Genomic DNA, 22,881 nt, shown 5'->3' with positions numbered 1-22,881 from the left:
AATTTACCCCCTTGATGTCTTTTATATCCAGAGAAAAGGCCCCGTTAGTTATTTCAGTTAGTTATCACATTTGGCTCTCTGTCATCTCTCTCTCTCTCTCTCTCTCTCTCTCTCCTCTCTCTCTCTCTCTCTCTCTCTCTCTCTCTCTCTCTCTCTCTCTCTCTCTCACACACACACACACACACACACACACACACACACACACACACACACACACTTTCTTTGTCTTCCTTGACCTTAATGACTTGGAAAAACAGGACCATTTGCTTTGTACATGTCTCTCAATCTTAGTTTGTCTAATGTTCACTTAACTAGACTTGGCCATGCTCTCTGAGCTAGACTAACACAGAATGTTTTCTTTGTAGTGAAAAATAATAAAAATAACAAAAAAAAAAAACCTAAAAGTTGAGTTTTTGTTTGTAAAAGAAATACTATTGTAATTCCTTACAGCATTGGCAGATTTCTCAGTTCTCTAAATTTTGGTTCAGGTTTTTCATTTTTAGCCTTTAGTAGTATAGGGTATAAGGGCCAGCCAAGGAAACACACTCTGATCCTGAAACCAGAGCCAGTGAAAGAAACATACCCTGGCCCTAAAACTAGAGCTAAAAGCTTAAAAAGAGCCAGTGAAAAAACACTTTGGTCTTGGAACCAGAGACAAACCTGCCCCTGGGCCAACTGAGCATGAAACCAACCAATCCCTGAGCAGGAAAAACAACCAGTCCCTGAGCACAAAATCTAGCCAATCTGAGCTTGTTCAAGCTCAAGGGGATTGAAATCCAACCAGTTCCCACCCTGAAAATCTTCTACCTGGAAAAACTCCGCCCCTAAGAAGCCATATATAAGCCCTATACCTGTTCAATTGACAGCTGCCCTTCACCCTGGCAGAGACAGCCACTCTCCTGGATTCCTCCTTCCCAAATAAATCTCTTTCGAGTTTTGGGTGAAGACCTTCTTTCGCCAGAGCAGAGCAGAATCTCTGCTGGGAAACTCTCTTTGCAGAGTGGAACAGAGAAGCAATGGATCTCTGCTAGGAAACTCCTTTAGGGGAATGGAGCAGAGCTCAGCTGTAGCAACTCTCTAGGAGAGGAGCAGGTTTGCTACATCCTGCAGGGAGCCCATCCCCCACTGGAACCCAGCTTCAGGTATAGCCTGACTTGCCAACAAGTCTGGATACTTTCCCTTTACAGCTGCAGGTATCGCCTGACTTCTGGCAGTCAGGGTACCTTTCCCTCCAGACACTAACACTTGCAAGTACTATCAATAAAGTATTATGTGATAACATGTATTATACAGTGATTCTTCCTCAAATTACCAGTTTGTCAAGTAAACTTACTGTTAAATAAAGGTAAATATAGAGACTGTTTGGTAAGATGTATAATAAGCTGGTGTCTCATTTAGTGGGACATGGATTTGGATATGAAATAGAGCATTGTGCAAGAACTGTTTTAATCTTTATTTATTTATTGTGCATGTATGTTTTGCCTGCATGTGTGTTTGTGCACCTTGTGTGTACTGATGGAGACCAGAGTATTCCCTGGTACTGGAGTTACATATGGTTGTGAGCTGCTATGTAGCTGCTAGGACTCTAACACAGGATCTCTGGAAGAGCCTTAGTACTCTTAACTGCTGAGTTATCTCTAACCCTCAATACTATTTTTGACAAATGTAAACAAAGAGCTTGAAGTTAATGAATTAGAGAGATCTATTTTTTTTGCCAAATGTCTACTGACAGTAAAAGGATTTAGACATGTCCTATTTATGTTCAATTAATATTAGTTAATGTTTAAGACATTTCAGGGAAGATATTTTGTTAGGTCAGAACTAGTTTTAAATTACCAGTATTCTTTACATAGATAAATATATACCACTTAGTCTGTATACCTGGTCTTCTTTTTTATTTCTTTCTCCTGTGGAGAGAAACAAGTACTGCCTGATTACAAAGCCTGCTGTACAGATGTTGAATCTAATTGTGTGCTCCACATTGTTCCCTGACAACAAAGACATAGTAATAATAATAAAAACCTTGCTTAGCCAGAGCACACAACATTTCTAACATTTCCCATGATACAGACCCGGGGAGACTTCAGACTCGGTGTCCTTACCCCATTGGTCAGCCACGGCTTATTAACAGCAAACTGCTGTAGATGGTGACTGTGAAGCTGATGAGTTCTGCAGGGAATTCGGTCTGAGTTCCAGGTTGGACAAGAGTGCCCTTGCAGTATTTACCTGCCTGGGTCACTGCACAGTGCCTTCCCTCAAGGCTTGTGTTTGTGATCTTCTGAAACAATCTTCCTTGCTAAGCTAATGTATGTGCCACTGTTCCTGCCTAGAAACTACTAGAATGAAGTGTCTAGGAAATTTTATTGTGTCTTGTACCTTAGCTGATAAGAAGTCTGAGCCACATAAAAATGTCTGGACAGAGAAAGAATGTGTAAGATATTTGAGTAGGTCATTTTGAGGGAACATACTCTTCACTGAGGATAGTAGACATCAGAGGAGGAAAAGTACTGTTGCCACCCTTTCGTGTAAGCATAAGTTCCATACTAATTCCTATAGTTGCCTCAGGTGTGAACATGTTCTCAGTTATAAAGGATTAATTTATAATATATATTGATTTATGAAGTTGGTTGATTAATCAAATCAAATATCGATTGCTTCAGCTAAGAGTCTGAAAGCGCAGTGTGGGTGGACGTCAGTTTTAAGTGTGCCAGAGTTTGAAACCATGTCCTTACCTGTGCAGCTGTCTCAGACAGCTTGCCTAAATTATTTGATCCTTATATTTCTCAAAAAGAAAATTATAATAAATCACAAATTTGTTTCACATTAAAATAAAATGTAATGTAACTTTAATTCAGTACTTTGGGTTTTTCTCGAGACACAAAGAATAGAATAAAATTTTTTTTTTTTGAAGCTTAACTATTTGTTTGTAACAAAGGAGTTTGTGTACAGTGTTGAAAATCTACAAGTTCTTGTTAAATTCACATTTGCACTTCCCCTTTTTAAACAAACATTTGTAATCATTATTTTGTACAGATATAGATATGTAAATACAACATCGAGTTCAGTGGTCCTTCAGTGTTTTCCACTGCAATGTTTTTTTATTTTGAACATAAAAACAGGTTATAATTCCAAAGTCCAGAGTTATTTGAAACTGGAAAATATTTTCTCTATAGAAAATAATAAAAATGATAACATTTGGCTTGTATTTTATTTTGAAATGCTTTATTTTTCTCTTAATTTCATACATGTGATCTTTTCTTTCAACCAAAAATGGGTTTATGAATCCATTACATTCTTAGTGAGTATTGTGCTTCAGAGCAGATTAAACAACGAGATGTGAGAATTCTTCTGTATGGAGGTTGTCATGTATAACCCCATCTGTTGTCTTCTTAAACTCTGTGATAATACAGAATGGGACCAAACACCTGTAAATTAAACCTTTCCAAAGCTATCCTGGATGCCTCTAAGGTGCATGGCATCTCCATTGTTCTCCAGGGTGTGTGGCATCTCCATTGTTCTCTAAGGTGTGTGGTGTCTCCATTGTTCTCCAGGGTGTGTGGCATCTCCATTGTTCTCCAGGGTGTGTGGCGTCTCCACTGTTCTCCAGGGTGCATGGTTCTCTGTTATGGTGAAGAATCATCATGGCTTCCCAGCACAGGGAACTGTTGTCATTTCAGAATGCTTTAGTCACTCAAATCATGTTTTCATAAAAATTCAGTTTCATTTCTATGAAAGGAACTACTATGTTTTGTGTGTATGTCATATATAAAATGTAAGTATTCCAGTTTGGTCTAATCGCAAATCATTTTGTTTAATGTCAAAGTTGTAACCCCTTAGCAGCAGCTGTAGAGAAGGACATTCATGCATTTGTATGAAGCACCTCTCACACCTTTCCTTCTGGTCGAGGTGGGAAGTTGGTTTGAATTTTAACTTTTCTTGCTTCTGGAGGCACATATTTGGATTAATTTATTTAGTAAGATTGGAATGTACAACCAGAGTGGATAATACTTGATTATTAATGTTCTCCATTTGTCCTTTAGAGTAAACTGTCCATTGGATATTTTGGAGAATGTTAGCTTTAAAATATATATATTTCACTCTGCTATCTAGAACCTTTCAGTTTAAAAAAAACAAAACAGGATTTGGGGCTTAATGTGCTTTTAAAATTGCATTTCTTATTAAATTCTTGGTAAAATTCAGCTTATTTTATAGTTAGTGTCATATATTCCTAAGAACTTTTATTATTTTAGTGTGATTTATACTCAAAGAAAATTTTTGAAATGGTTCAGAAATATTCAGCTATACCAGTTGTTTACATTTTATTTTGCCGTAATTTCTTTCTCATGTTCTGCCCCTCTGCTTCTGTGTCCGTGCGGATATACATATGCATCTTTCCCTTGAAGTGGCTGAAGGAGTTTTAGGCATCTGATCCTTACATTCTTTTGTACGACCACAGTACAATGCTCAAAACCAGGGCTTTTAGTATTGATACAGTACTGTTATCTCCATAGCCTCAAATGGCATCAATTAGCTCAATAACATCTCATTTGTATTTATTTGATTTGTATCCAGTACCAGATCATTTATCATGTTTAGTTTCAGTATTTCTTTTTTCTTTTTTTCTTTTTTTTTTTTCTTTTTAATTTTTCAAGACAGGATTTCTCTGTGTCACAGTCCTGGTTGTTCTGGAACCCACTATGTAGACCAGGCTGGCCTCGAACTCACAGAGATCCGCCTGCCTCCACCTCCCCAGTGCTGGGATTAAAGGCGTGCGCCACCATGTCTGGCGTTCTTTCATTTCTTTCAATCAGGAGAACAACTTCCTTTGTCACTTACAGTCTTGACATTTTAGAAGCATACAGGAGTTATTGGAGAGGTATCCCCATCACTTTGGGTTTATCTGCTGCTTCCATCTGTTTGGATATCCTGATTAGATCTAGGTTGTAGAGCTAGGGCAGAAACACCACAGCTACTCCGCTACTGTAGAAGCCTGTTTATGTTGGAAGATAATGTGATGCCCCTGCCGTTGAAGATGGTCAGGCATATCTTCTGTGACATTACTCCATTTCCTTTTCTCACTGAAAGATGGCATCCATATTTTACTCTCACTGACTTGTATCAGATCAGTTACTGATAATCCATGTTTTCAAAATGGTGGTTTGCTAGCATCTCTATTCATTCCTTGGTAAGCTAAGGAAAAGCCTTCTGTTCTCCACTTACTGATTTATTTGTTCTCTATATTAGATTCATTGACACTTATTTTCCAGTGCTTTACATATCATCACAATTTTGACTTGGGTTGGCCAGTATGTGTCCTTTCAAACATATTTTGAAATGCTCCATCATATTTTGAGGGCTTCCTTCATTTCTTGTGTCTCAAAATATTTTCTGACTGAATCCTGGATACTGTCTTTTATCCCAATCTGGATACAGAGTTCAATCACAGCCCTTGGGATGTTTCTGCTTCTAGGCCATCTCAGTGGACACAGTCAGTGTGTGTGTGTGTGTGTGTGTGTGTGTGTGTGTGTGTGCGTGTGTGTGTGTGTGCACGCTTGTGCATGCATGTATGCTGGTCAGATATTTAATCCCAGTGCAGATATATTCTAGACCTTCCTGGACTACGATTCTTCTCTGATTTTGAATTTCCTACCTCCAACAATTAAAAGATCTGAGAATGCCATTACATCTGATGTATTATTTAGTCATTTGAAGATTGGTATCATATATTTTCAAAATTGAAGACCCATAATGCTTTTTAAAACAAACCTACTCTAATCATCACACTAAAAAGAAAACAGACCAGTATCCCTTAAAGTGTAGGTACAGTTCTTTAAACCAAATATTACCTAACCAAATCCAATAATGGATTTATAAAAGAATTGTACACCATAACAGAATGAGATTTACTCCAGAAAGGGACGATGTTTAGCATTCAAAACATAATAAGGGATGGCAAGATGGATCACCAAGCCAGAGAGCCTAAGTTTAACACCTGAAACCCACACAGTAGAAGAGGAAAACAGCCTTCCAGGTTGTCCTGTTCTCTTCCTTCATGTGCAAGCTGTGACATGCACTTGCCCATACATGCATAAATACAAAATACATATTCTTAAAAGTCAGTATAATGTGCTGTCAATAGAGGACAAAGTAATAACCACATAGGTTTATGGTATGGATTCTTACTTTATTCAGGGGGCTATATTCATTATTTGTCACTACTTGTTTTGAAACTTGTTTTTCCTAATGCATACACCAAAAAGACATTTGGCAAATCTAACACTCTTACATGATAAAACACTTAAGACTAGGAAGAGAAACTTTCTTAACCTTTTAAAAACTAGCCACAAAACAACCAGTTACCATGATGTGGCATAAAATTAATTATGTATATGTACTACATTTTCTTCATCTATTCATCTACTGATGGACATCTAGTCTGGTCCCATTTTTCTCAGGGTTGGGAATAGAACAGTATAAACACAGATGTGTAAGTATCTCTATGGTATATTGTCTTTAGAGGCTTTGGGGTATTTTCCCAAGAGTGGTATAGCAAGATCATATGGTATTTCTGTTTTCAGTATTGTGGGGATCCTCCATTTCATTCTTCATATGGAAACCCAGTTTTCCTAGTAACATTTGTTAAAAATACTGTCTTCTCCACATGTATAATTTTGAAAGTGTTATCAAAAATTAGGTGACTACAACTAAGATTTTCTCTTAGTGTTACTCTGTTCTACTAAGACATTGATCTGCATTTCTTGTTTGTACCAGCACCACACTAGTGCTTATTTTGAGATTGCTCTAGGAATGTCTTCATTTCTCCTCTATTTTCAATGAATATTATTAGTACAATTGCTAGTGCAATTTTAAAAAATAAATTCAAATTGCATTCTTCCCAGCCTTAGGAAAACAATTTCACCATTTAAGTGGAAGCACAAAAGGCCCTAAGCAGAAGGAGAAGTGCTAAAGGTGTCACAGTACCCAGTTTGAAATTATGTTACAGAGGGGTAGTGATAAAAAGAGTAGGAACTGGGAAGAAGGCTCAGTCAGTAAAGTGATTAGGCAAGCATGTGAGCCTGAGTTCAACTCACCACTGCCCATGTAGAAAGCTGGGCGCAGTGGTGTGCAGCTGTCACACAAAGCTGGCAAGTCAGAGACAACAGGTTCCCAGGACTTCTGGCCAGTCCCTCTACCCTTTACGGTTTGGACGTGAAGGAGTTTTCTGCTCTCCTTACTCATCCTTTGTCTCGTGGATTGTATTCTTTTCTGTTTCCTCACGCCCTCCCTGTGTGCAGTATTGCTCTAGGTCTTTCTGCAGTGCTGACTTGAGAGTCATGACCTGCCTTAGTTTGTGCATGTCTAGAAATATCCTTATTCATCCATCAACTTTTAAAAGATAGGACTGCTGGAAATAGCCTTTTATATCAGTTCTGATTATTTTTAATAAAAAAGGAACCAAACATTTTATATTACTTAGCCCAAACATGCCAAGTTCTTAAAGCGGGCAAATGAGATTCTTAGAACACTGGCTAGCCTTTCTAGGCATCCCTGTGAACAACACATACTTTATTTATTACAAAGGGATTTATTAAGATTTTCTTCTTACTGCAGTGCTGCTAGTAAAGTGGACTTTGGCTGTTACATATCCAAAGGGAAATTTCCAAAAACCTGAACCTTATTTCAAAATATATACACATTGTAACCAGACTGGATTATAAGAACATGAAGTTGGAGTCCGCGTTAGAGCTTTCCTGTCAACAGAAGAGACTCAAAAGCTCATTTAATCCAGATACTTTGTTGAACAAGGGTGGAAGCCCAGCCTGAACTAGGCTTCTGTTGCTGCACATAAACTGCCTTGGGTTTAGTGACATAAAAGAACTTACTTCAGCTTCTGTGGTTCCGAATCCTGGCATGGCTGTGGTGCTGTGGTCTCCTCACAAACCTAGACTGCTCCAAGTCCATTTACATGTCTGTTGTGAGGATCCTATTCCTCAAGAGGTGTTGGAATGAGTCTTAGGTGCTCTGTGGATGTGTTCTGGGGACCTTAGTTCTGTGGGCCTCCCAGAGGACAGCTCACAGCCTGGCAACTGGTTTCTGTCAGTGTGCCAGGAAGCTGCAAGCCAAAGAGAGAAGTTTGTCTGTTTTAAAACTAAAACTGAGAAGTGGCAGATCATCTTTACAGTATTCTTTTCCATGTAAGTTAGTCACCAGATTTGGTCCACAGTCAAGGGGAAGAGATTTCACAAAGGTATGAATGCAATAGAAAGAATCTTTGGGAGCCATCTTGATGCCCAAAATCATAGTCTGTTAGTAGCAAAGTAACAGTCTCTCAATTTCCAGTCTACTGTTGTGATTTCCTCTAATAACTAAGCTGATGAAATGATAAGGCTTCTTCTTGAATAACCTGACAACTGATGAGGTTACTTAGAATATTGAAGATGAAGAAAGATGCAGAGAAGGCAGGTTGCCATAGTTTCTCAGTTTGCTTTTCTGTTGCTGTGATAAAACACCATGGCCAGGGCAATATATAGAGGGGTTTATTTTGGCTACAGTTCCAGGGGGTGAGAATCCATACTGGCGTGGCAGACAGCAGGCAGGAATGCTGGCTGGGACTGGATACTGAGAGCTCACATCCTATACCAAAGCAGCAGAGAAAATGGTCCCTGTAGGCTGATATATTTGAATGGTTGATTTCCATTTAGGAAGGATTAGGAGGTAGTTGTTGGAGATGTGTCATGGGGGCGGGTGAGCTTTGGGTTTCTAAAGACTGTGCCAGGTCTCCCTCTCTTTCTTCCACACCCTCTCCCCCCCTCCTTAAGCTTGTGGATCAGATGTAAGCTCTCAGCTACTATTCCACTGCCATGCAGGTCTACCACCACACTCTCCAACGCGATGCTATGGACTAACCCTCTGCAGCTGTAAGCAAGCCCCCAATTAAATGCTTTCTTTTATAAGCTGTCTCATGATGTGTCTTCCCAGCAATAGAACAGTAAGTAACTGTAAACTGTCTCTTTTGTATTTTGTATGGTATGGAGGATGTTGACCAAAGCTACTTCCTGTACAAATATAAAATAACCTGAAATGCCATAGTCTAAATTCTTTAAATTTACCTCGCTTTTCTGTAAAAGAAATCAAAAGCCTTCATATCCAAGTAAGAGGCTAGGAGAATAAAGAGGCCATGAAATACAGGGAGCAATCTAGATGTCAGGATCATATTATTAGACTATAGCCCATGAAATCAATTCTAGTCTGTAATTAAAAGATAAAAACTAAGGCATATGCAGAAACAGTAGATAGAGTCAAATTGTCCAGCATATCAAGACCTTTAAGCTTTAACAGACTAGGTGTCCATGACTTGTTTTTAGTTCAAAACCATATTATTATGCTTCCAGTGTTATATTGACATGGTTTCTCTGCCCTGAAAATGAGCCTGGGCTGCATGACTTAGATGATCCCTTATGGATCTTCTGTAGAATGATGTACATGAAGTAGCAGTGTTTAGATTGTGAAAGTTAGAAGAAAGCCAAGACATTACCTCCTTAAATTGTGCTAGCTGTATTGGAAACTTGCAGAGGCGAGACAGTCATATTGGAGCTTAATGAACTTGCTTTTAGTGAGCAGGAAAAGCTTGTGGTTTCTGTAATGTAACACTTGTTACAGTGATAGAATCAGATCTGCACCGTTAATATGTATATTAACAAAATTAGGATTTGTGAAGATAGGCTTATGTGAATATTTGAAAAGCATAAAAGCTGTCTCATGATGTGTCTTCCCAGCAATAGAACAGTAAGTAACTGTAAACTGTCTCTTTTGTATTTTGTATGGTATGGAGGATGTTGATCAAAGCTACTTCCTGTACAAATATAAAATATCCTAAAATGTCATAGTCTAAAATCTTTAAATTTACCTCGCTTTTCTTTTTTTCTTTTTTTCTTTCTTTTTTTTTTTTTTTTTTTTTTCGAGACAGGGTTTCTCTGTGTAGCTTTGCGCCTTTCCTGGAACTCACTTGGTAGCCCAGGCTGGCCTTGAACTCACAGAGATCCACCTGCCTCTGCCTCCCGAGTGCTGGGGTTAAAGGCATTAACTATTACTTCATTCCTAACCCTCCTCTGATTGGCCAGTTCCAATTAGTTGTAGTTGAAACATCCCTAATCTAAACAATTTATAAAGGCACTTACCTGCAGATGTCTGCATTTTTAACAGAAAGTCTTAGTGAGGGTTTCCTGTTTCTGGTCACAGTGTTTTTGATCAGACTAATAAAAAATTCATTGTTAATTTCGTTTGATGTGATACCATGCATTGTGATGTTAGGAAAAAGGCTTTATATATTAGGGACACATGCTAAAATCTTTGCAGCTGAAGCATTGTAATTATTTGGAGTTTTCTTTAAAACTAAAATAAAATTTATTCTAACATTTTTGTATGAATTGAAATTAACTGTATTGCAAATAAGTTTGACTTTGATTCTAAGTTTAAATTTTTATTTCATATTTACATTTCCTACCAACCTATCCTCATTTACCCATGCATAACTAAGGGGCTGCCCTTCATAGTGGCTAGCTTGTTCTTGGCATTATACACACCACAGAGTTTGGTTCCTTTGCCTGTCTACTCCAGCCAAAGTTCAGCCTCTTTTTCCGACAAGGGGTTACTAGGTTTCTGGATATTTCTTTATCTGCATAAATCATGTGAGCACAGCATGAAGCTCACCCCAACAGAGCTATACTGTGCTCCTTTGAAGTTGGATTAAGAACTCACTAAGCAGGGTGTGCCCATTAATTATAGGGTTTTAAAACTTGACTCCTGGAAATACATAGCTCAGATAGTTTTAGTTTTAATAGGATTAGGTCTATTACAAAAGAATTTGAGAGTATATGTTATATTCCTGTAAAAGTATGTTTGTGAGTTAATTTGGTATGAAATGACATGAGCTGCTTTCCCTCTATGTCAGAAAAATAAAAAGTTTATTTGCTGATACTGTGGAGATCTGGGAAATAGGAACAAAACTAGCAACTCATAAAGTATTTAAATTCCTGTTGATCTGTACAATAATATTTTTTAACCACTTCCTTGAAACACCACGATGTAAACAAATCTTCACTGTAGAACATTATGGAAAAGTCAAACTGGAGAGACGATGAGGAAGTCAGTTGCTTCCTGGTAAGTGTGGAAGGAAAAGACAAACAGAGCTTGGGAGATTTACGATCAAAAAGCCCTCTTCATGACACTGTAGTAGTGGGTGTGTATGACACTTGTCCAGTCCCACAGAACGTATAGCACACAGAGTGAACCTTCATTTAGACTGGATCGGGTGATTAGGTGTGCTTCTGTGTTTTAGGGTGCTGGCTGGGACTAGAAGTTGGTTAATTGAATGGCAGAGGTTTACAGGTTTTTCTCCATTCTCTGAAGTTAAAATTGCTGTAAAACATAAAGTCTGTAAACATAGGCATGTATACATACACACACACACACACACACACACACACACACACACACACACACACACACAGGCTGGGGGGAAGAAGGGAGAGAGAAAGATTGATTAATATCTTTAGTATATTTTATCCTGAGTTACACAGTTATTTAACAACTCTATAAAACATTGACATTTAAAAACATACGTTTAACAGCAAAGCTTACTCACATTGATATTTATGGGAGTCTTGCATTTCCAAAATCAGAGTTGGGTTTTTCTGATTATTTCTATTGTGTTTGCCCTTTCTGTGTCTTATTTCTGCTTTATGCTGTTTTCTTTCATATATATTATTGGTTAGTCATTTGACTGAATGTTTAAATCATTTACTTTTCTATCTTTATTGCTTCCCAATGAGTACATTTCTAGTAAAGGCTCCAGACTTTTTCCGAGACATGCTTTGTCTGTATCTCATAACTTTAATGTATTGCTCTTATTACTGTTCATTTCTTAAGAGTATGTCATTTGGTTTTGATTATTTTGTTCATCCAAGAGTTACTTATGGGCTCTTTTTAATTCCCAAGATTGGAATGTGGTTTTTTTTTCTTTTTAACATTTAAAAATAGTGTGTGCACATGCTCACGTGTGTATGTGGGTGTGGGTACACTCACTGATGCAGGCATGTGTGAAGGACAGAGGTTGACTTTGGTTGCCCTCTTCAATCATGTTTCCATTTTACATTTTGAGATAGGGTCTCTCGCTAAACCTGGCAAACACCCTAGGGTCCTCCTGTCTCCTCCCACTAGCACTAGGGTCACGGGCGTGAACCTCCATGCCTGGCTTTTATGTGGTGCTGCAGATCTGAACTCATGTCCTTATGCTGAGCAGCAAGCTGTCCCCCAGCCCTTTAACAGTTGTGATGAATGTAACCAAAACCTAAAATCCGATACACGATTGATCTCAGTGATGTTGTGGACACTTTTTGTATCTTTATTAATTCTTACAGAGTTTCACACAATGTATTTTGATCATATCCACACACCCTACCTCCTCCTATATCATCCACCTAACCTCTCTACCCACCCAGCTTTTGAGTTTTCTCCCCACTTGTTCCAGTTTGTGTAGCCACATGCTCTTGGGAGTGGGACCCAATTGGTGTGTAATAGTGCATTTCTTGCTGTGCTCAACACAGTTTATGTATGTATACATGAGTAAAATGTTTTATTCCTTGAGTCTTCTAGAACATCAGCCCTGTAATCCTGCCGGCAGCCGCAGGATAAAGCTGAATGGAAACGTTTCTTTACATCCCCTGAGGGGATTGTTCCCTTTTCAGCTCTAGCTAGTTACATACATATATGTACACACACACACACACACACATACACACACACACACACACAGCAGCTCATTTTTTCTAATTCAGACACTTGGTCTCTTTACATTGTTGAGGAATTATAAATTTTTCGATAGCTTTCTCATTTGGTAACAGCTGTTAGTGTTTGGCTAACATTGTTTGATATTTTGATCCTTTACTTTTCTGTGCACCAACTGTTCCATCTCTGTAGAACCTAGTTTTCATTAATGTGTTAGGAAATCATTTTACCATGAGCATTTTATCAAAAATTAACATTTCAACTCATTTCTCTTTGCTGCCATCTCCCTCCTAAAATGTTATTCTGTTTTCTTTTTTTGGATCCATATTTTCTTATTATGTTATGTATTCCCCTCCTACAAAGGACTCTTTAGAACAAATAAATATAAAATGGTATATGTCATATTTAGAGCGATCAAAGACATATTTTCTTGGTATTCTTTACAAGAATAAACTAATAAAATCTTCAGAAGCACACTCATTCCACCCACCTCTCACCTTTTTAAAAAAAGACAACAAAAAAGAATCAGTTTTTAACAATGAATTATTAAAGTAAGTAATTGACACTACTCAGAGACAGACAGTTAAATGAATGTGTTTTTAAAATGCATGTGTGTATAAACACACAAATACGATGTTGCCCAGAAACTCCAACTAATGAATAATCTTACAAGATTAACTTCCTAGGTGACACATCACAACTCTCCAAAAGTGCAAATAAACACCAGAAAGCCTAAATCTAAGATCCAGTATGGTACCTCAACATACACAGTCAGGATCCTGTGAAAGTCTCAAGGCATCTGGACTCATTGATGGATTTACAATGCAGCCTCTTCACAGACAGTGCTTCCCTTTCGGTGTGGATCATGTCCATCTCTTGAGACACATATACGGCACTGCTGCTGAGGTCATGCTTTGTGATAATTTACTAGTTCAAATGAGACTCCAAAGCAAATAACTACGGAGTATGAATTTGAAGACAGATGGTATAAACATCAGTTGATTCAAACTTACATGTAACAATCTTTAATTTTCCTTTAAATACAGAAAATCTGTGTATAATCAAGAAAATTAAATCTCATAATAAAACACCCCTACAGACAGCGAACATGTTCAGTCAGGTTCCTCATGGAGTGTATGTTGATTCACATTCTACTCTGCCAGGCTACGTTCTTGTGGGTCTGTGAGATTAGGATCATTTCTTTCCATAAATACTAACTTCTCACAAACAAACTGCCTTCCTGATTGGTAAATACTGCGTAATTTCATTAGGTTCCATGAAGAGGAAAGGTAGAACATGCATTAAATGGCCAATTTTGCTCTGTCAGGATGTGTGTTCTCATAACATGTAGTTCTTGTCAGCCTCGTGATAAGCACACACCAGCGGTTCTCAAAAAAACTACAAACAGCAGAAAAGAACTGGGATGCATTAGGAAACTCTGTGATTATGCAGTTCGTCTTCAAACAGGAGAACCTCTCTGGCTTTCAGTTTCTCTGTATCTGTATGATCTGTATTTAGAAGACTCCTCAGGTGCCGTTCCTTTATAATCCATCGTGGAGACCTCATCATGTGATCCAGTTACTCTTCCTTCTCCCTGCCTGCCATTCTTCCGCATGGGCTGTTCTAAGCATTCCTTGGCAGTTGTTTACACACCTTAGTGCATCTGTACCATTGAACTCAGTTCAATGGCTCAAAGCTAGTCATGCTAGATCATTAATTTAAGATATAAGAACAGCTAGCTAGCAGCCTGAGCCATTAGGCCAAACAGTTTAAATAATAAAAGCGCCTGTGTGTTTATTTTATAAGTGGGCTGCGGGGCTGCGGGACTATGGGGGCTTGGTGGGACCCTGAGAGAAGCTACAGGGTAATAGTAAAATATAATACAATATAATATAATAAGAAAATAAAAACTAATACACCAGAACAGGACAAAACAAACAGAAGAAAAAGAGCTCAAGAAAAGCACAAGAAACAGATACAGATGTAGAGACCCACTCATTCTCACACTCAGGAATCTCTTGAATTATAACACTATGCCAAAATCCATACTATCTACACAGAGGATACTCTTTCCACCTCCTCTTCTTCAGGGTTCCCTGAACCCTGAGGGGAGGGATTTGATAGGGACATCCCATTTAGGGCTGAGTGTTCTAAAGCCTCTCCTCTCTGCATAATGTCTGGCTTTGGGTCTCTGTATTTGCTCCCATCTGGTGCAGGAAGAAGCTTCTTTGATAAGCAAGGCACTGATCTATGAGTACAGCAGAATGTTATTAGGAGTTATTTTATTTATGCTTTAAAAAAAATAGTAGTGTTCAGTTTTGCCCTAGGTCCCTGGATTATCTAGCCTCAGGTTTGTTTGTTTGTTTGTTTGTTTGTTTGTTTTTTCCCCAAGCTGTGCCAGGTATGGGTTCCATCTCATAGAGTGGGCACTGAGTCAAATCAGATATTGGTTGGTTATTCGCACATGCTTTGTACCACCATTGCACTAGCATATTTTGCAGGTAGGACAGCACTGTATTTGTGCCTGCGTTAGTGTTTACACTTGTCCGTTGGTAGCATATAGAGTACCTTCCTGTACCAGAGATGCTATCATGTAGGGGTGAAGGTTCTCTGTAAGCACCAACTCACTTCTCCATGTTCAGTGAGTCGTGAAGGTGTTGTCTTCAGCAATGGAGCCTTGCCATTAGTTTGTGTAGAACAACCTATAGTCTTAGCAACAGCCTGGGATTCCCATAGGACCCCTCTGACCAACAACCCAATTCGAGTTGTAACTCAATCTCAATACTGGAAGCTTTGTTTGATGACAAGAAATGGCCAGCTGGGGCTCTGTGTCCCCAATATTTGGTGATTTCGTTTAAATCAGTTTCAAATATGTATTCCTTTTATGAAACTTGCTACCACATTAGGTTTTCCTACTGTCCCTCAAACAGCCCTTAATTTTAGCTGTCTTGCCCCATATTCCTTCCATTCCCCTCGCCCCCTCTCCCCTCCCCTCCTTACGTGACCCTCTGTTTCAATCCCCACCCCATCTGTCCATCCATAACTATTCTGTTTCCCTTTCTAGGGAAATCTTGTCCCTCGTCCCTAGCCCCTTACTCTGTGCCTACCCTCTGTGGTTCTACAGATTGTATCTTGGTTATCATTGACTTAACAGCTAATAGCTATATGTAAGTGAATGCATACCATATTTATCTTTTTAAATTGGGGTTACTTCACTCAGATTTTTCCTAGTTCCATTTATTCACCTGCAGATCTTATTTCATTCCTTTTAATGAACAAGTAGTACTCCATTGTGTAAATGTACCCCATTTTCTTTGCTATTCATCTGATGAGGGTGTCTTGGTTGTTTCCTATTTCTTCCTATTATGAATAGAGAATCAATGAATATGGCTGAGTAAGTGCCTCTGTGGTAAGATGAAGTGTCCCTTGGGTATATGCCCACAAGTGGTATAGCTGGATCTTGATGTAGATCAATTCTCATCTTTTAAGAGATGTTGAAAGTAAATTTTGATTCTAAGTTTTTGCCAGGTGTGGACATGAAGAAATAGTGAGAATATCAATTAGGTAAAATAAGGAATTTTATAAATTCATGGCATAAAATGTTCATATTTTAAAATTATTCTATAATAGGCAAAGAAGGAAAGAAATATTCAATATTGTTCTCCATAAGTTACATGATGGTTGTAAAAAAATTTGGATGGCTTTAAGTATTCATAGTAGGTATATTCTATACTGTCACCACAAACAGTGAATTAGTAAGTACTGAACCATTGAGTCTACAGGAAATGTAGAGTTAGGTTTGCCACACATCTTTCAAAATACATCTTTTTTCATATACATTGTTGATTCATTTATGTTGAACTCAGGATCAACAGCACAAGCCATTATTTGTCGTTTAACCCCTTAAATATTAAAGGAGATGGTTCTATTATCTTTACATGTAAATGCAAGTATTTAAAGAGCCCCTCATCCATAATCATTTCTTTCAGTGCTTCTACATTCTAAGGCAGTCATATAGTGTTGAAGAGAGATGGTAGACCAACCAGGCTGTCTCTGTCTGTAGACAACCTATTATGCCTAGATGTCTTAGTGCTTGGGAGTATCCATGCCAATAAAACCTCTATTTAAGATCAGTTTGTGGGGTAGGCAATTGTATCTTTTTGATCATTGTGCCAATAAGTGTTCCCCTCTCCCAACACAATTCATACCCATTCTTCCTTGGAAACTATTGATATCTTTGAATAAAGTTTTCATTCCATTTATTCTGGTTTTCTCTTCAGGAATATTACTGTTCAATAGCCAACTCTTCGTTGTCTCTCTACCACATTCCTCATATTTCACTTTTCTTTATTTTTCTTTTCTCTCCATCCTTTATATTTAGGTTTCTTAATTCATTACAGAGTTTTTATGCCATAATATTCCTATTTCATAATACTTATAAGGAAGTGTTTTCTATAATTTTGAAAGCTACAAAAATATCTCAACTTTGTGAATGTTTCCATATGTCTACAACGATAAGAATGTATCTGTGAACTACCACAACTATGTACTTCTGGTCCCTTAAAGATAATGGAGATTTTCTAACCTCTGGTGGTAAAGGAGTAGATATGAAAGGTAACTAATATTTGCCGAGAGTTGGTGGTTTTCCAGGGTTGATGCTATGATCCTATTTATTTCTTACAATATTCCTATGGAAGAGTCCTTTATTTACATTACAGAGGAAAGCAAATACTCTGAAGATTAGTTACCTGATAAGATCAAATAGCTAATGAATACTTGGGCCAGACATGAATGCCAAACGTCTGTTCTTCAGTAGTAGTGTATTATTTCATGTGGTAGTCCACATCTCTACAAGAAATGTTCCCATTCCATCTATCAAGCATAGTCTGTTTTTCCTTTCTTGGTATTGCTCTCAAATTTCATTGGCTGTCTTCCAGACCTACAAAAAGGAAATTAAACTCGAGATTTTTAGAATAAACACAAAAAGCAGCATAAAGCATTTGCTTTTAAGCCCACTGTGAGAGTGGACACAGAAAACTATACAAAGCAGTCTAAATATACCTCAGTGGCTACTTTATTATAATGCTGTATATATAATTATGGTTAGAGTCATTAAAGATAGACTAAATTATGAAGTCAGGGAATGGACTGAGTGGGCAAAGTGCTTACCGTGTAAGCATTAAAAGCTGAGTTTGAGTCCTTATTGTTGGTTATTTGGCGCTCTTACCCTGCGAGGAAATGTCACGAAACAGGACAGAATCCACTAACAAGAGTTTCATTAAGATAAGGGAGAGAGACAAATGTGCACAGGCCTGCGGAAAACACAGGTAAGTAAAAGAGATGGAGCCAGGAATATGGCGCCGGTTTAAAGGCCGGGCCGCGCCTGCACACACAGGCCCATGTGGCTACTCTATGCATGCGTGTAGATCACATGGTTGCGCTGCGAGCTTTACGCAACCACGCAAAGACACAGGGTCCTGGTCATGCGAGACGGTTTGACCCAGAAATGGCTAGGCGGAAGTGCCTAGGTCCGCGGGGCATTTGCAACCATGCCCAACCGTGGGGGTGTGTTGTGAATCCATATCACTTATTACCCACGTAAATGCCGGTGATGGTGTCACACATTTATGACTCCAGTGATGAGGGGGTCCCAGACACAGGCAGGTTCATGGGGCTTGCTGGCCACTCGGTCTCCTTGAGATGCAGGTTAAGTCAGAGATCCCTTCTCTCCCAGTGTCAACCTTTGGCCTCCACAGGTGTGTACACAGGGAAGCTGAACAAGGACACATACACACCAAGAAAGGTCAAATCATAGTCACCTTTACTCCAGGATGTCTAAAACACATGTAACTGAATTTTAAATTTTCAAATTGTAAACAAATGCTTTGAGTGTTTATGATAGAAAAAGAAATATCCCAAAAGCTTGTCCCACAGGATGAGTAAATTATAATTCTACAGTAAAACACAGTAGTGAGAATAAAGTTTCACTTCATGTATCAACATAGAGCTCGTGAACCTAATATTGATTGAGAAATTCAAGCTGCCAAAAGTATCCTTACAATTGCATTAATTTAAGACTTATAAATAACTAAAGCTAAACAATAATATCACTAGAGATGCATAGCTCTACAGCAAAGATTTACAGAAAGTCAGTATATTGGTAAGCACAAATTCAGGATGATGGTTCTTCGACGGCAGGAAAGTGAAGGAGAAACCCTCGGTTGGGGCATACTCATTGGACTGCAAAAGGATTAGTAATGTTCTGTTTCTTAACTGATGATTAGATACCTCAGTTTTCACTTCACATCATCACTGTGTATAATTTACATATGCTTAAGATGTGTGTTTATGTATAAAAATACTTAACAGCATATTTGGCATGTTCTGGTATTAATTATCTAGGAATATTTAGATTGATATTTAGGGAAGCTTTCTAAAGATATTATATGATTCATCATTGTTACCAAATAAAATATGAAGATAACAGAATAGCTACATCAGGAAGCACATTTGAAACAATATTTATTTATCTAAGGAAACTTTTTTTATTAAATTTTTTTAGCATGTACGCTATTATGAAATAGAAGTCCAATTTTCTAAATTATGATATGCTCTTTGTAAACATACTACCTGAAATTCATGATTTGTAGGTCCCTTGAAAAACATAATTACAATAACAACATTGCATTAAATTCTAGAGAAAACATCATCTATTTATAAGCTTTGATAAATTTATAGAAATGTGGGGGCCATTTTTGTCATCATGAATGAGCATCTTTGAAGTAGGATTATTCTGTTGCAAAACAGTATTTCTCCTTTATGACTGAATAACTATATTTATTTTTACTTAGACAGGTAGATAAGATAAACTATGAATTACATTTCAGTATAGCTGCAAAGAATTTTACCAAATGTTTGCTATAAAAAGAGTTAAAACTAGCAGAATTGAGAAAAACTAATTTGTACCTTATGGGAGCCTGTTCTGGGGTTCCTCGTGGCTTTACCCAGCAGGTCCGCATAGAGGATGATCAGGACCACAGGCCTGAGTGCAGGTGTCTGAGATGGTCTGCACTTGGCTGTGCTGGGGGAGGAGGTCTTTTGCGCCACTCCTTGGCATCTCTATAAAAACCCTGGGGCAGAGACAGTCGGGCCCGTTGGAATAGGTTCCAGGCCCTCTTGAGGCTATCCTTTATTTTCTATCTGTTTATCTCCGCAAGATTCTCCGCTATAAATCTATCTAATATTTCCTGCTGCTCGCACTCAAGAAAACTCTGGGGAGCTGTGGGGTTGGTGGGTAAACGCCCCACAGTACCTTTGTGAAGTTTATAGAAGATTTTTCTAAAGGGTTAAGATTAAGTCAAATCTCAGCCGGGCAGTGGTGGTGCACACCTTTAATCCTGGCACTCAGGAGGCCGGAGGCAGGTGGATCTCTGTGAGTTCAAGGCCAGTCTGGTCTACAGAATGAGTCCAGGACAGCCAGGGCTACACAGAAGAAAAACTCTGTCTTGAAAACACCAAAGGAAAATAATAATAATAATGTTAATAATAGTAATGATAATAGGAAAGATTAAGTCAAATCTCTAAGAAAAACTATGTTAAGATTTAGGAACGTCTATGTATTTTCTATTACATTTGCATTTTTATTGCATTATACTCTACAGTTAATTATTTAATGCTGATTTATATCCAATGTTATAAAGGAAATACTAATTTTCATTTCTTATATATTACATGTGAATTAAAAGACTTGGCTTCCCATTGGTTAAAACTCTAAGGCATATAGATATTTCTAAAGGTTTTCAAATATTTTTCACTTCTAAAAGTATTTTTTCACACAGTAATTCTTAAATGTATTCATAATTTTGAGAGGATACAGAATGTTGGGTTGTGAGTGATGGGAATCTTTTGAAATGGGTGGTTTGGGAACAGGATACAATCTAATGCCTTGTATCAGGGTCATTGTATGCATTTTTTTTTCTTTTCCTGGAACTAATCTCCTTAAAAACTAATACTCCAGACAAACAATGCCCCCTCTTCAGTGCTGAGTAAAAGTGGGTCAGGAGAGGATTAGAGACACTGGCGTTGCACTAGAGCAAAGCAGTGTAAGTTTTACTTTCACAGCCCTCCTTGTTATTTGAGAGTTCTTAAATTGCTGCTAACTCTGACCCCGTCCTTTTGCTTCCTCTTCCTCGCCTTGGTGTGCGAGCCCTTATTGTTCATCTGCGTATGTGATGTCTTCTTAGAAATTTCCCATTGCATTTGCTAGTTTTTGAGTATCTGTCAGCATTGAGGCCATTTGTCCATCACTGCTCCAATCTCTGCCTGTGTTCCTTCTTTCCTTCTTTTAGTCACTCAGTTCTCCCTCCTCAGGGTCTGGTACCATCAGCACCGTGCCCTCAGGAGCCTTCTTATAAGTGTTTGAGTCAATAAATACATTGGAAATCTACTAGACACAAACCGGGACACTCTGGTATAGAGTCGGATAAGATGTAATTATTTGCAGTTTTATTAAGAACCTATTAAAATAAGACCAACTCAGAAAAGTTTAGTGCCAGCATCCTGTTAACCCATTCATGGAGAGAATTGTGCTACTCTGACAACAGCAAATAGGCTTTTGAGTCTCTTCTATGCAGTGAGGGTTCAATGTGTACATTTATGTGGTTTTATATACCACAAAGCTCCCACCAACCATCCCACGAACACACTCCTCTTTAATACTGAAGTCCATGCTTGTTTCTTTTTTTCCTTCATATTTTTCTTCCAATCTCTCGCCAATAATTAGATACCCATTTTTAAACATCTCAAAAGTAGTATACTCAATACTCAGCCTTCATATGGATCTTAAAATTTGTCTTCTCTCTTTAGCTAACACACACTTTTTTCCCCTAAACCTTTTGAGAGACCTGATAAGCATAATGACATTTCACTCAAATACCATGGCATGTATCTCCTAAACAAGAACATTTTTCTATTCTATCATCTAATTATTACTAGTAGTTAATTATTTAGTATAATGCTGTTATGGAGTAGAGTGCCCATGTACAAATTCTCCCAATTGCCTGCTCACTGTCTTTTAACATCCAGGAACCAACCAAGAACTATTCATTGTTTTTACTCGTCATACATCTTAAGTATCTCTTAATTTGGATCATGGCTTTAAAAATTTTTATAACACAACACTTTTGAAAGAATCTATACCAGTTATTTTTCAGAATGTCTTTAATTTTTGTTTCTTTTACTAAATGAATATTGAACTATTAAAAAGTCTGCAGTAGGATGACTCATAAACATTTTGGCCAGCATACTATAGATTATACTTCAGTTTCCTATGATCTGGAACACATGACACCAATTTGACACGTGATATTAAGTTGGATCACTTGCTTAAAATGATGTCTGTGAGAGTTTTTTATTATAAAAATAATAGTTTCCTTTTTTTCATGTATTGGTTTTCTGTTGCTGTTATAAACTACAGAAGCAATTCAAGGAAGAAAGGGTTCGCTTTTCCTCACTGTTCCAGAGGGGTCGTCTAGTATGATGGAGATGGCATGGCCTGGCGGCAGTAGCAGGAGGCTGGTTGATCATATTTTATCCATACACAGGAATAGAAAGATGAATCTAGGAACTTTCAAAGTCCACTTCTCAAAAGTGACCCAAAGCAAGACTGAAATTCAGCAGGGCAAACACCAGATTCAGCAGTCCATGTCCATCCAGCATCGGGGGCTTCAATTTCAAGGGCTTAGATGTCTCCACCCCTCCAACTTTGCTGTCTCCAACATACCCCACCCCCTTAGGCTAGTTATATTCCCTTGATATAGCTCTTGTTGACAGATGTCTCGTGGTTCTGACATCTCCAACATCTTGAGGTCTCCACTACACAGCCCATGCTTTATCTTTACATCTTCGTGCAATGGCCTCTTAAGTGATGCCTTGCAAGAGAATTCAGCCTTGCTACACATTGCCTGGCCTCAGTAGCTCTTTGAACCCATAAAGAAAAAATCCACGACTCCCTAAATCTTGCATCTGTTTTTTTCTAAAACCATTACAACAAGGCTAACTATACCAAGTTCAGCTACCAGCTTGGGATGGACCTTT

At 38.2% G+C, this 22,881-nt stretch overlaps 1 protein-coding gene and 1 pseudogene across 5 annotated transcripts in view; one reads left to right on the top strand and one right to left on the bottom strand.

Annotated features, from left to right (window-relative positions):
* Positions 1-22,881, top strand: part of Gstcd (glutathione S-transferase C-terminal domain containing) — a 107,690-nt gene that overhangs the window by 48,483 nt on the left and 36,326 nt on the right. The window lies entirely within an intron of this gene.
* Positions 13,592-21,006, bottom strand: LOC114683389 (annotated as a pseudogene).

Source organism: Peromyscus leucopus, chromosome 6 (assembly GCF_004664715.2).
Source record: "Peromyscus leucopus breed LL Stock chromosome 6, UCI_PerLeu_2.1, whole genome shotgun sequence".
Taxonomy (NCBI): Eukaryota; Metazoa; Chordata; class Mammalia; order Rodentia; family Cricetidae; genus Peromyscus; species Peromyscus leucopus.
Note: the sequence above shows the minus strand (reverse complement) of the source record. Positions and strands in the feature narration are given on the sequence as shown.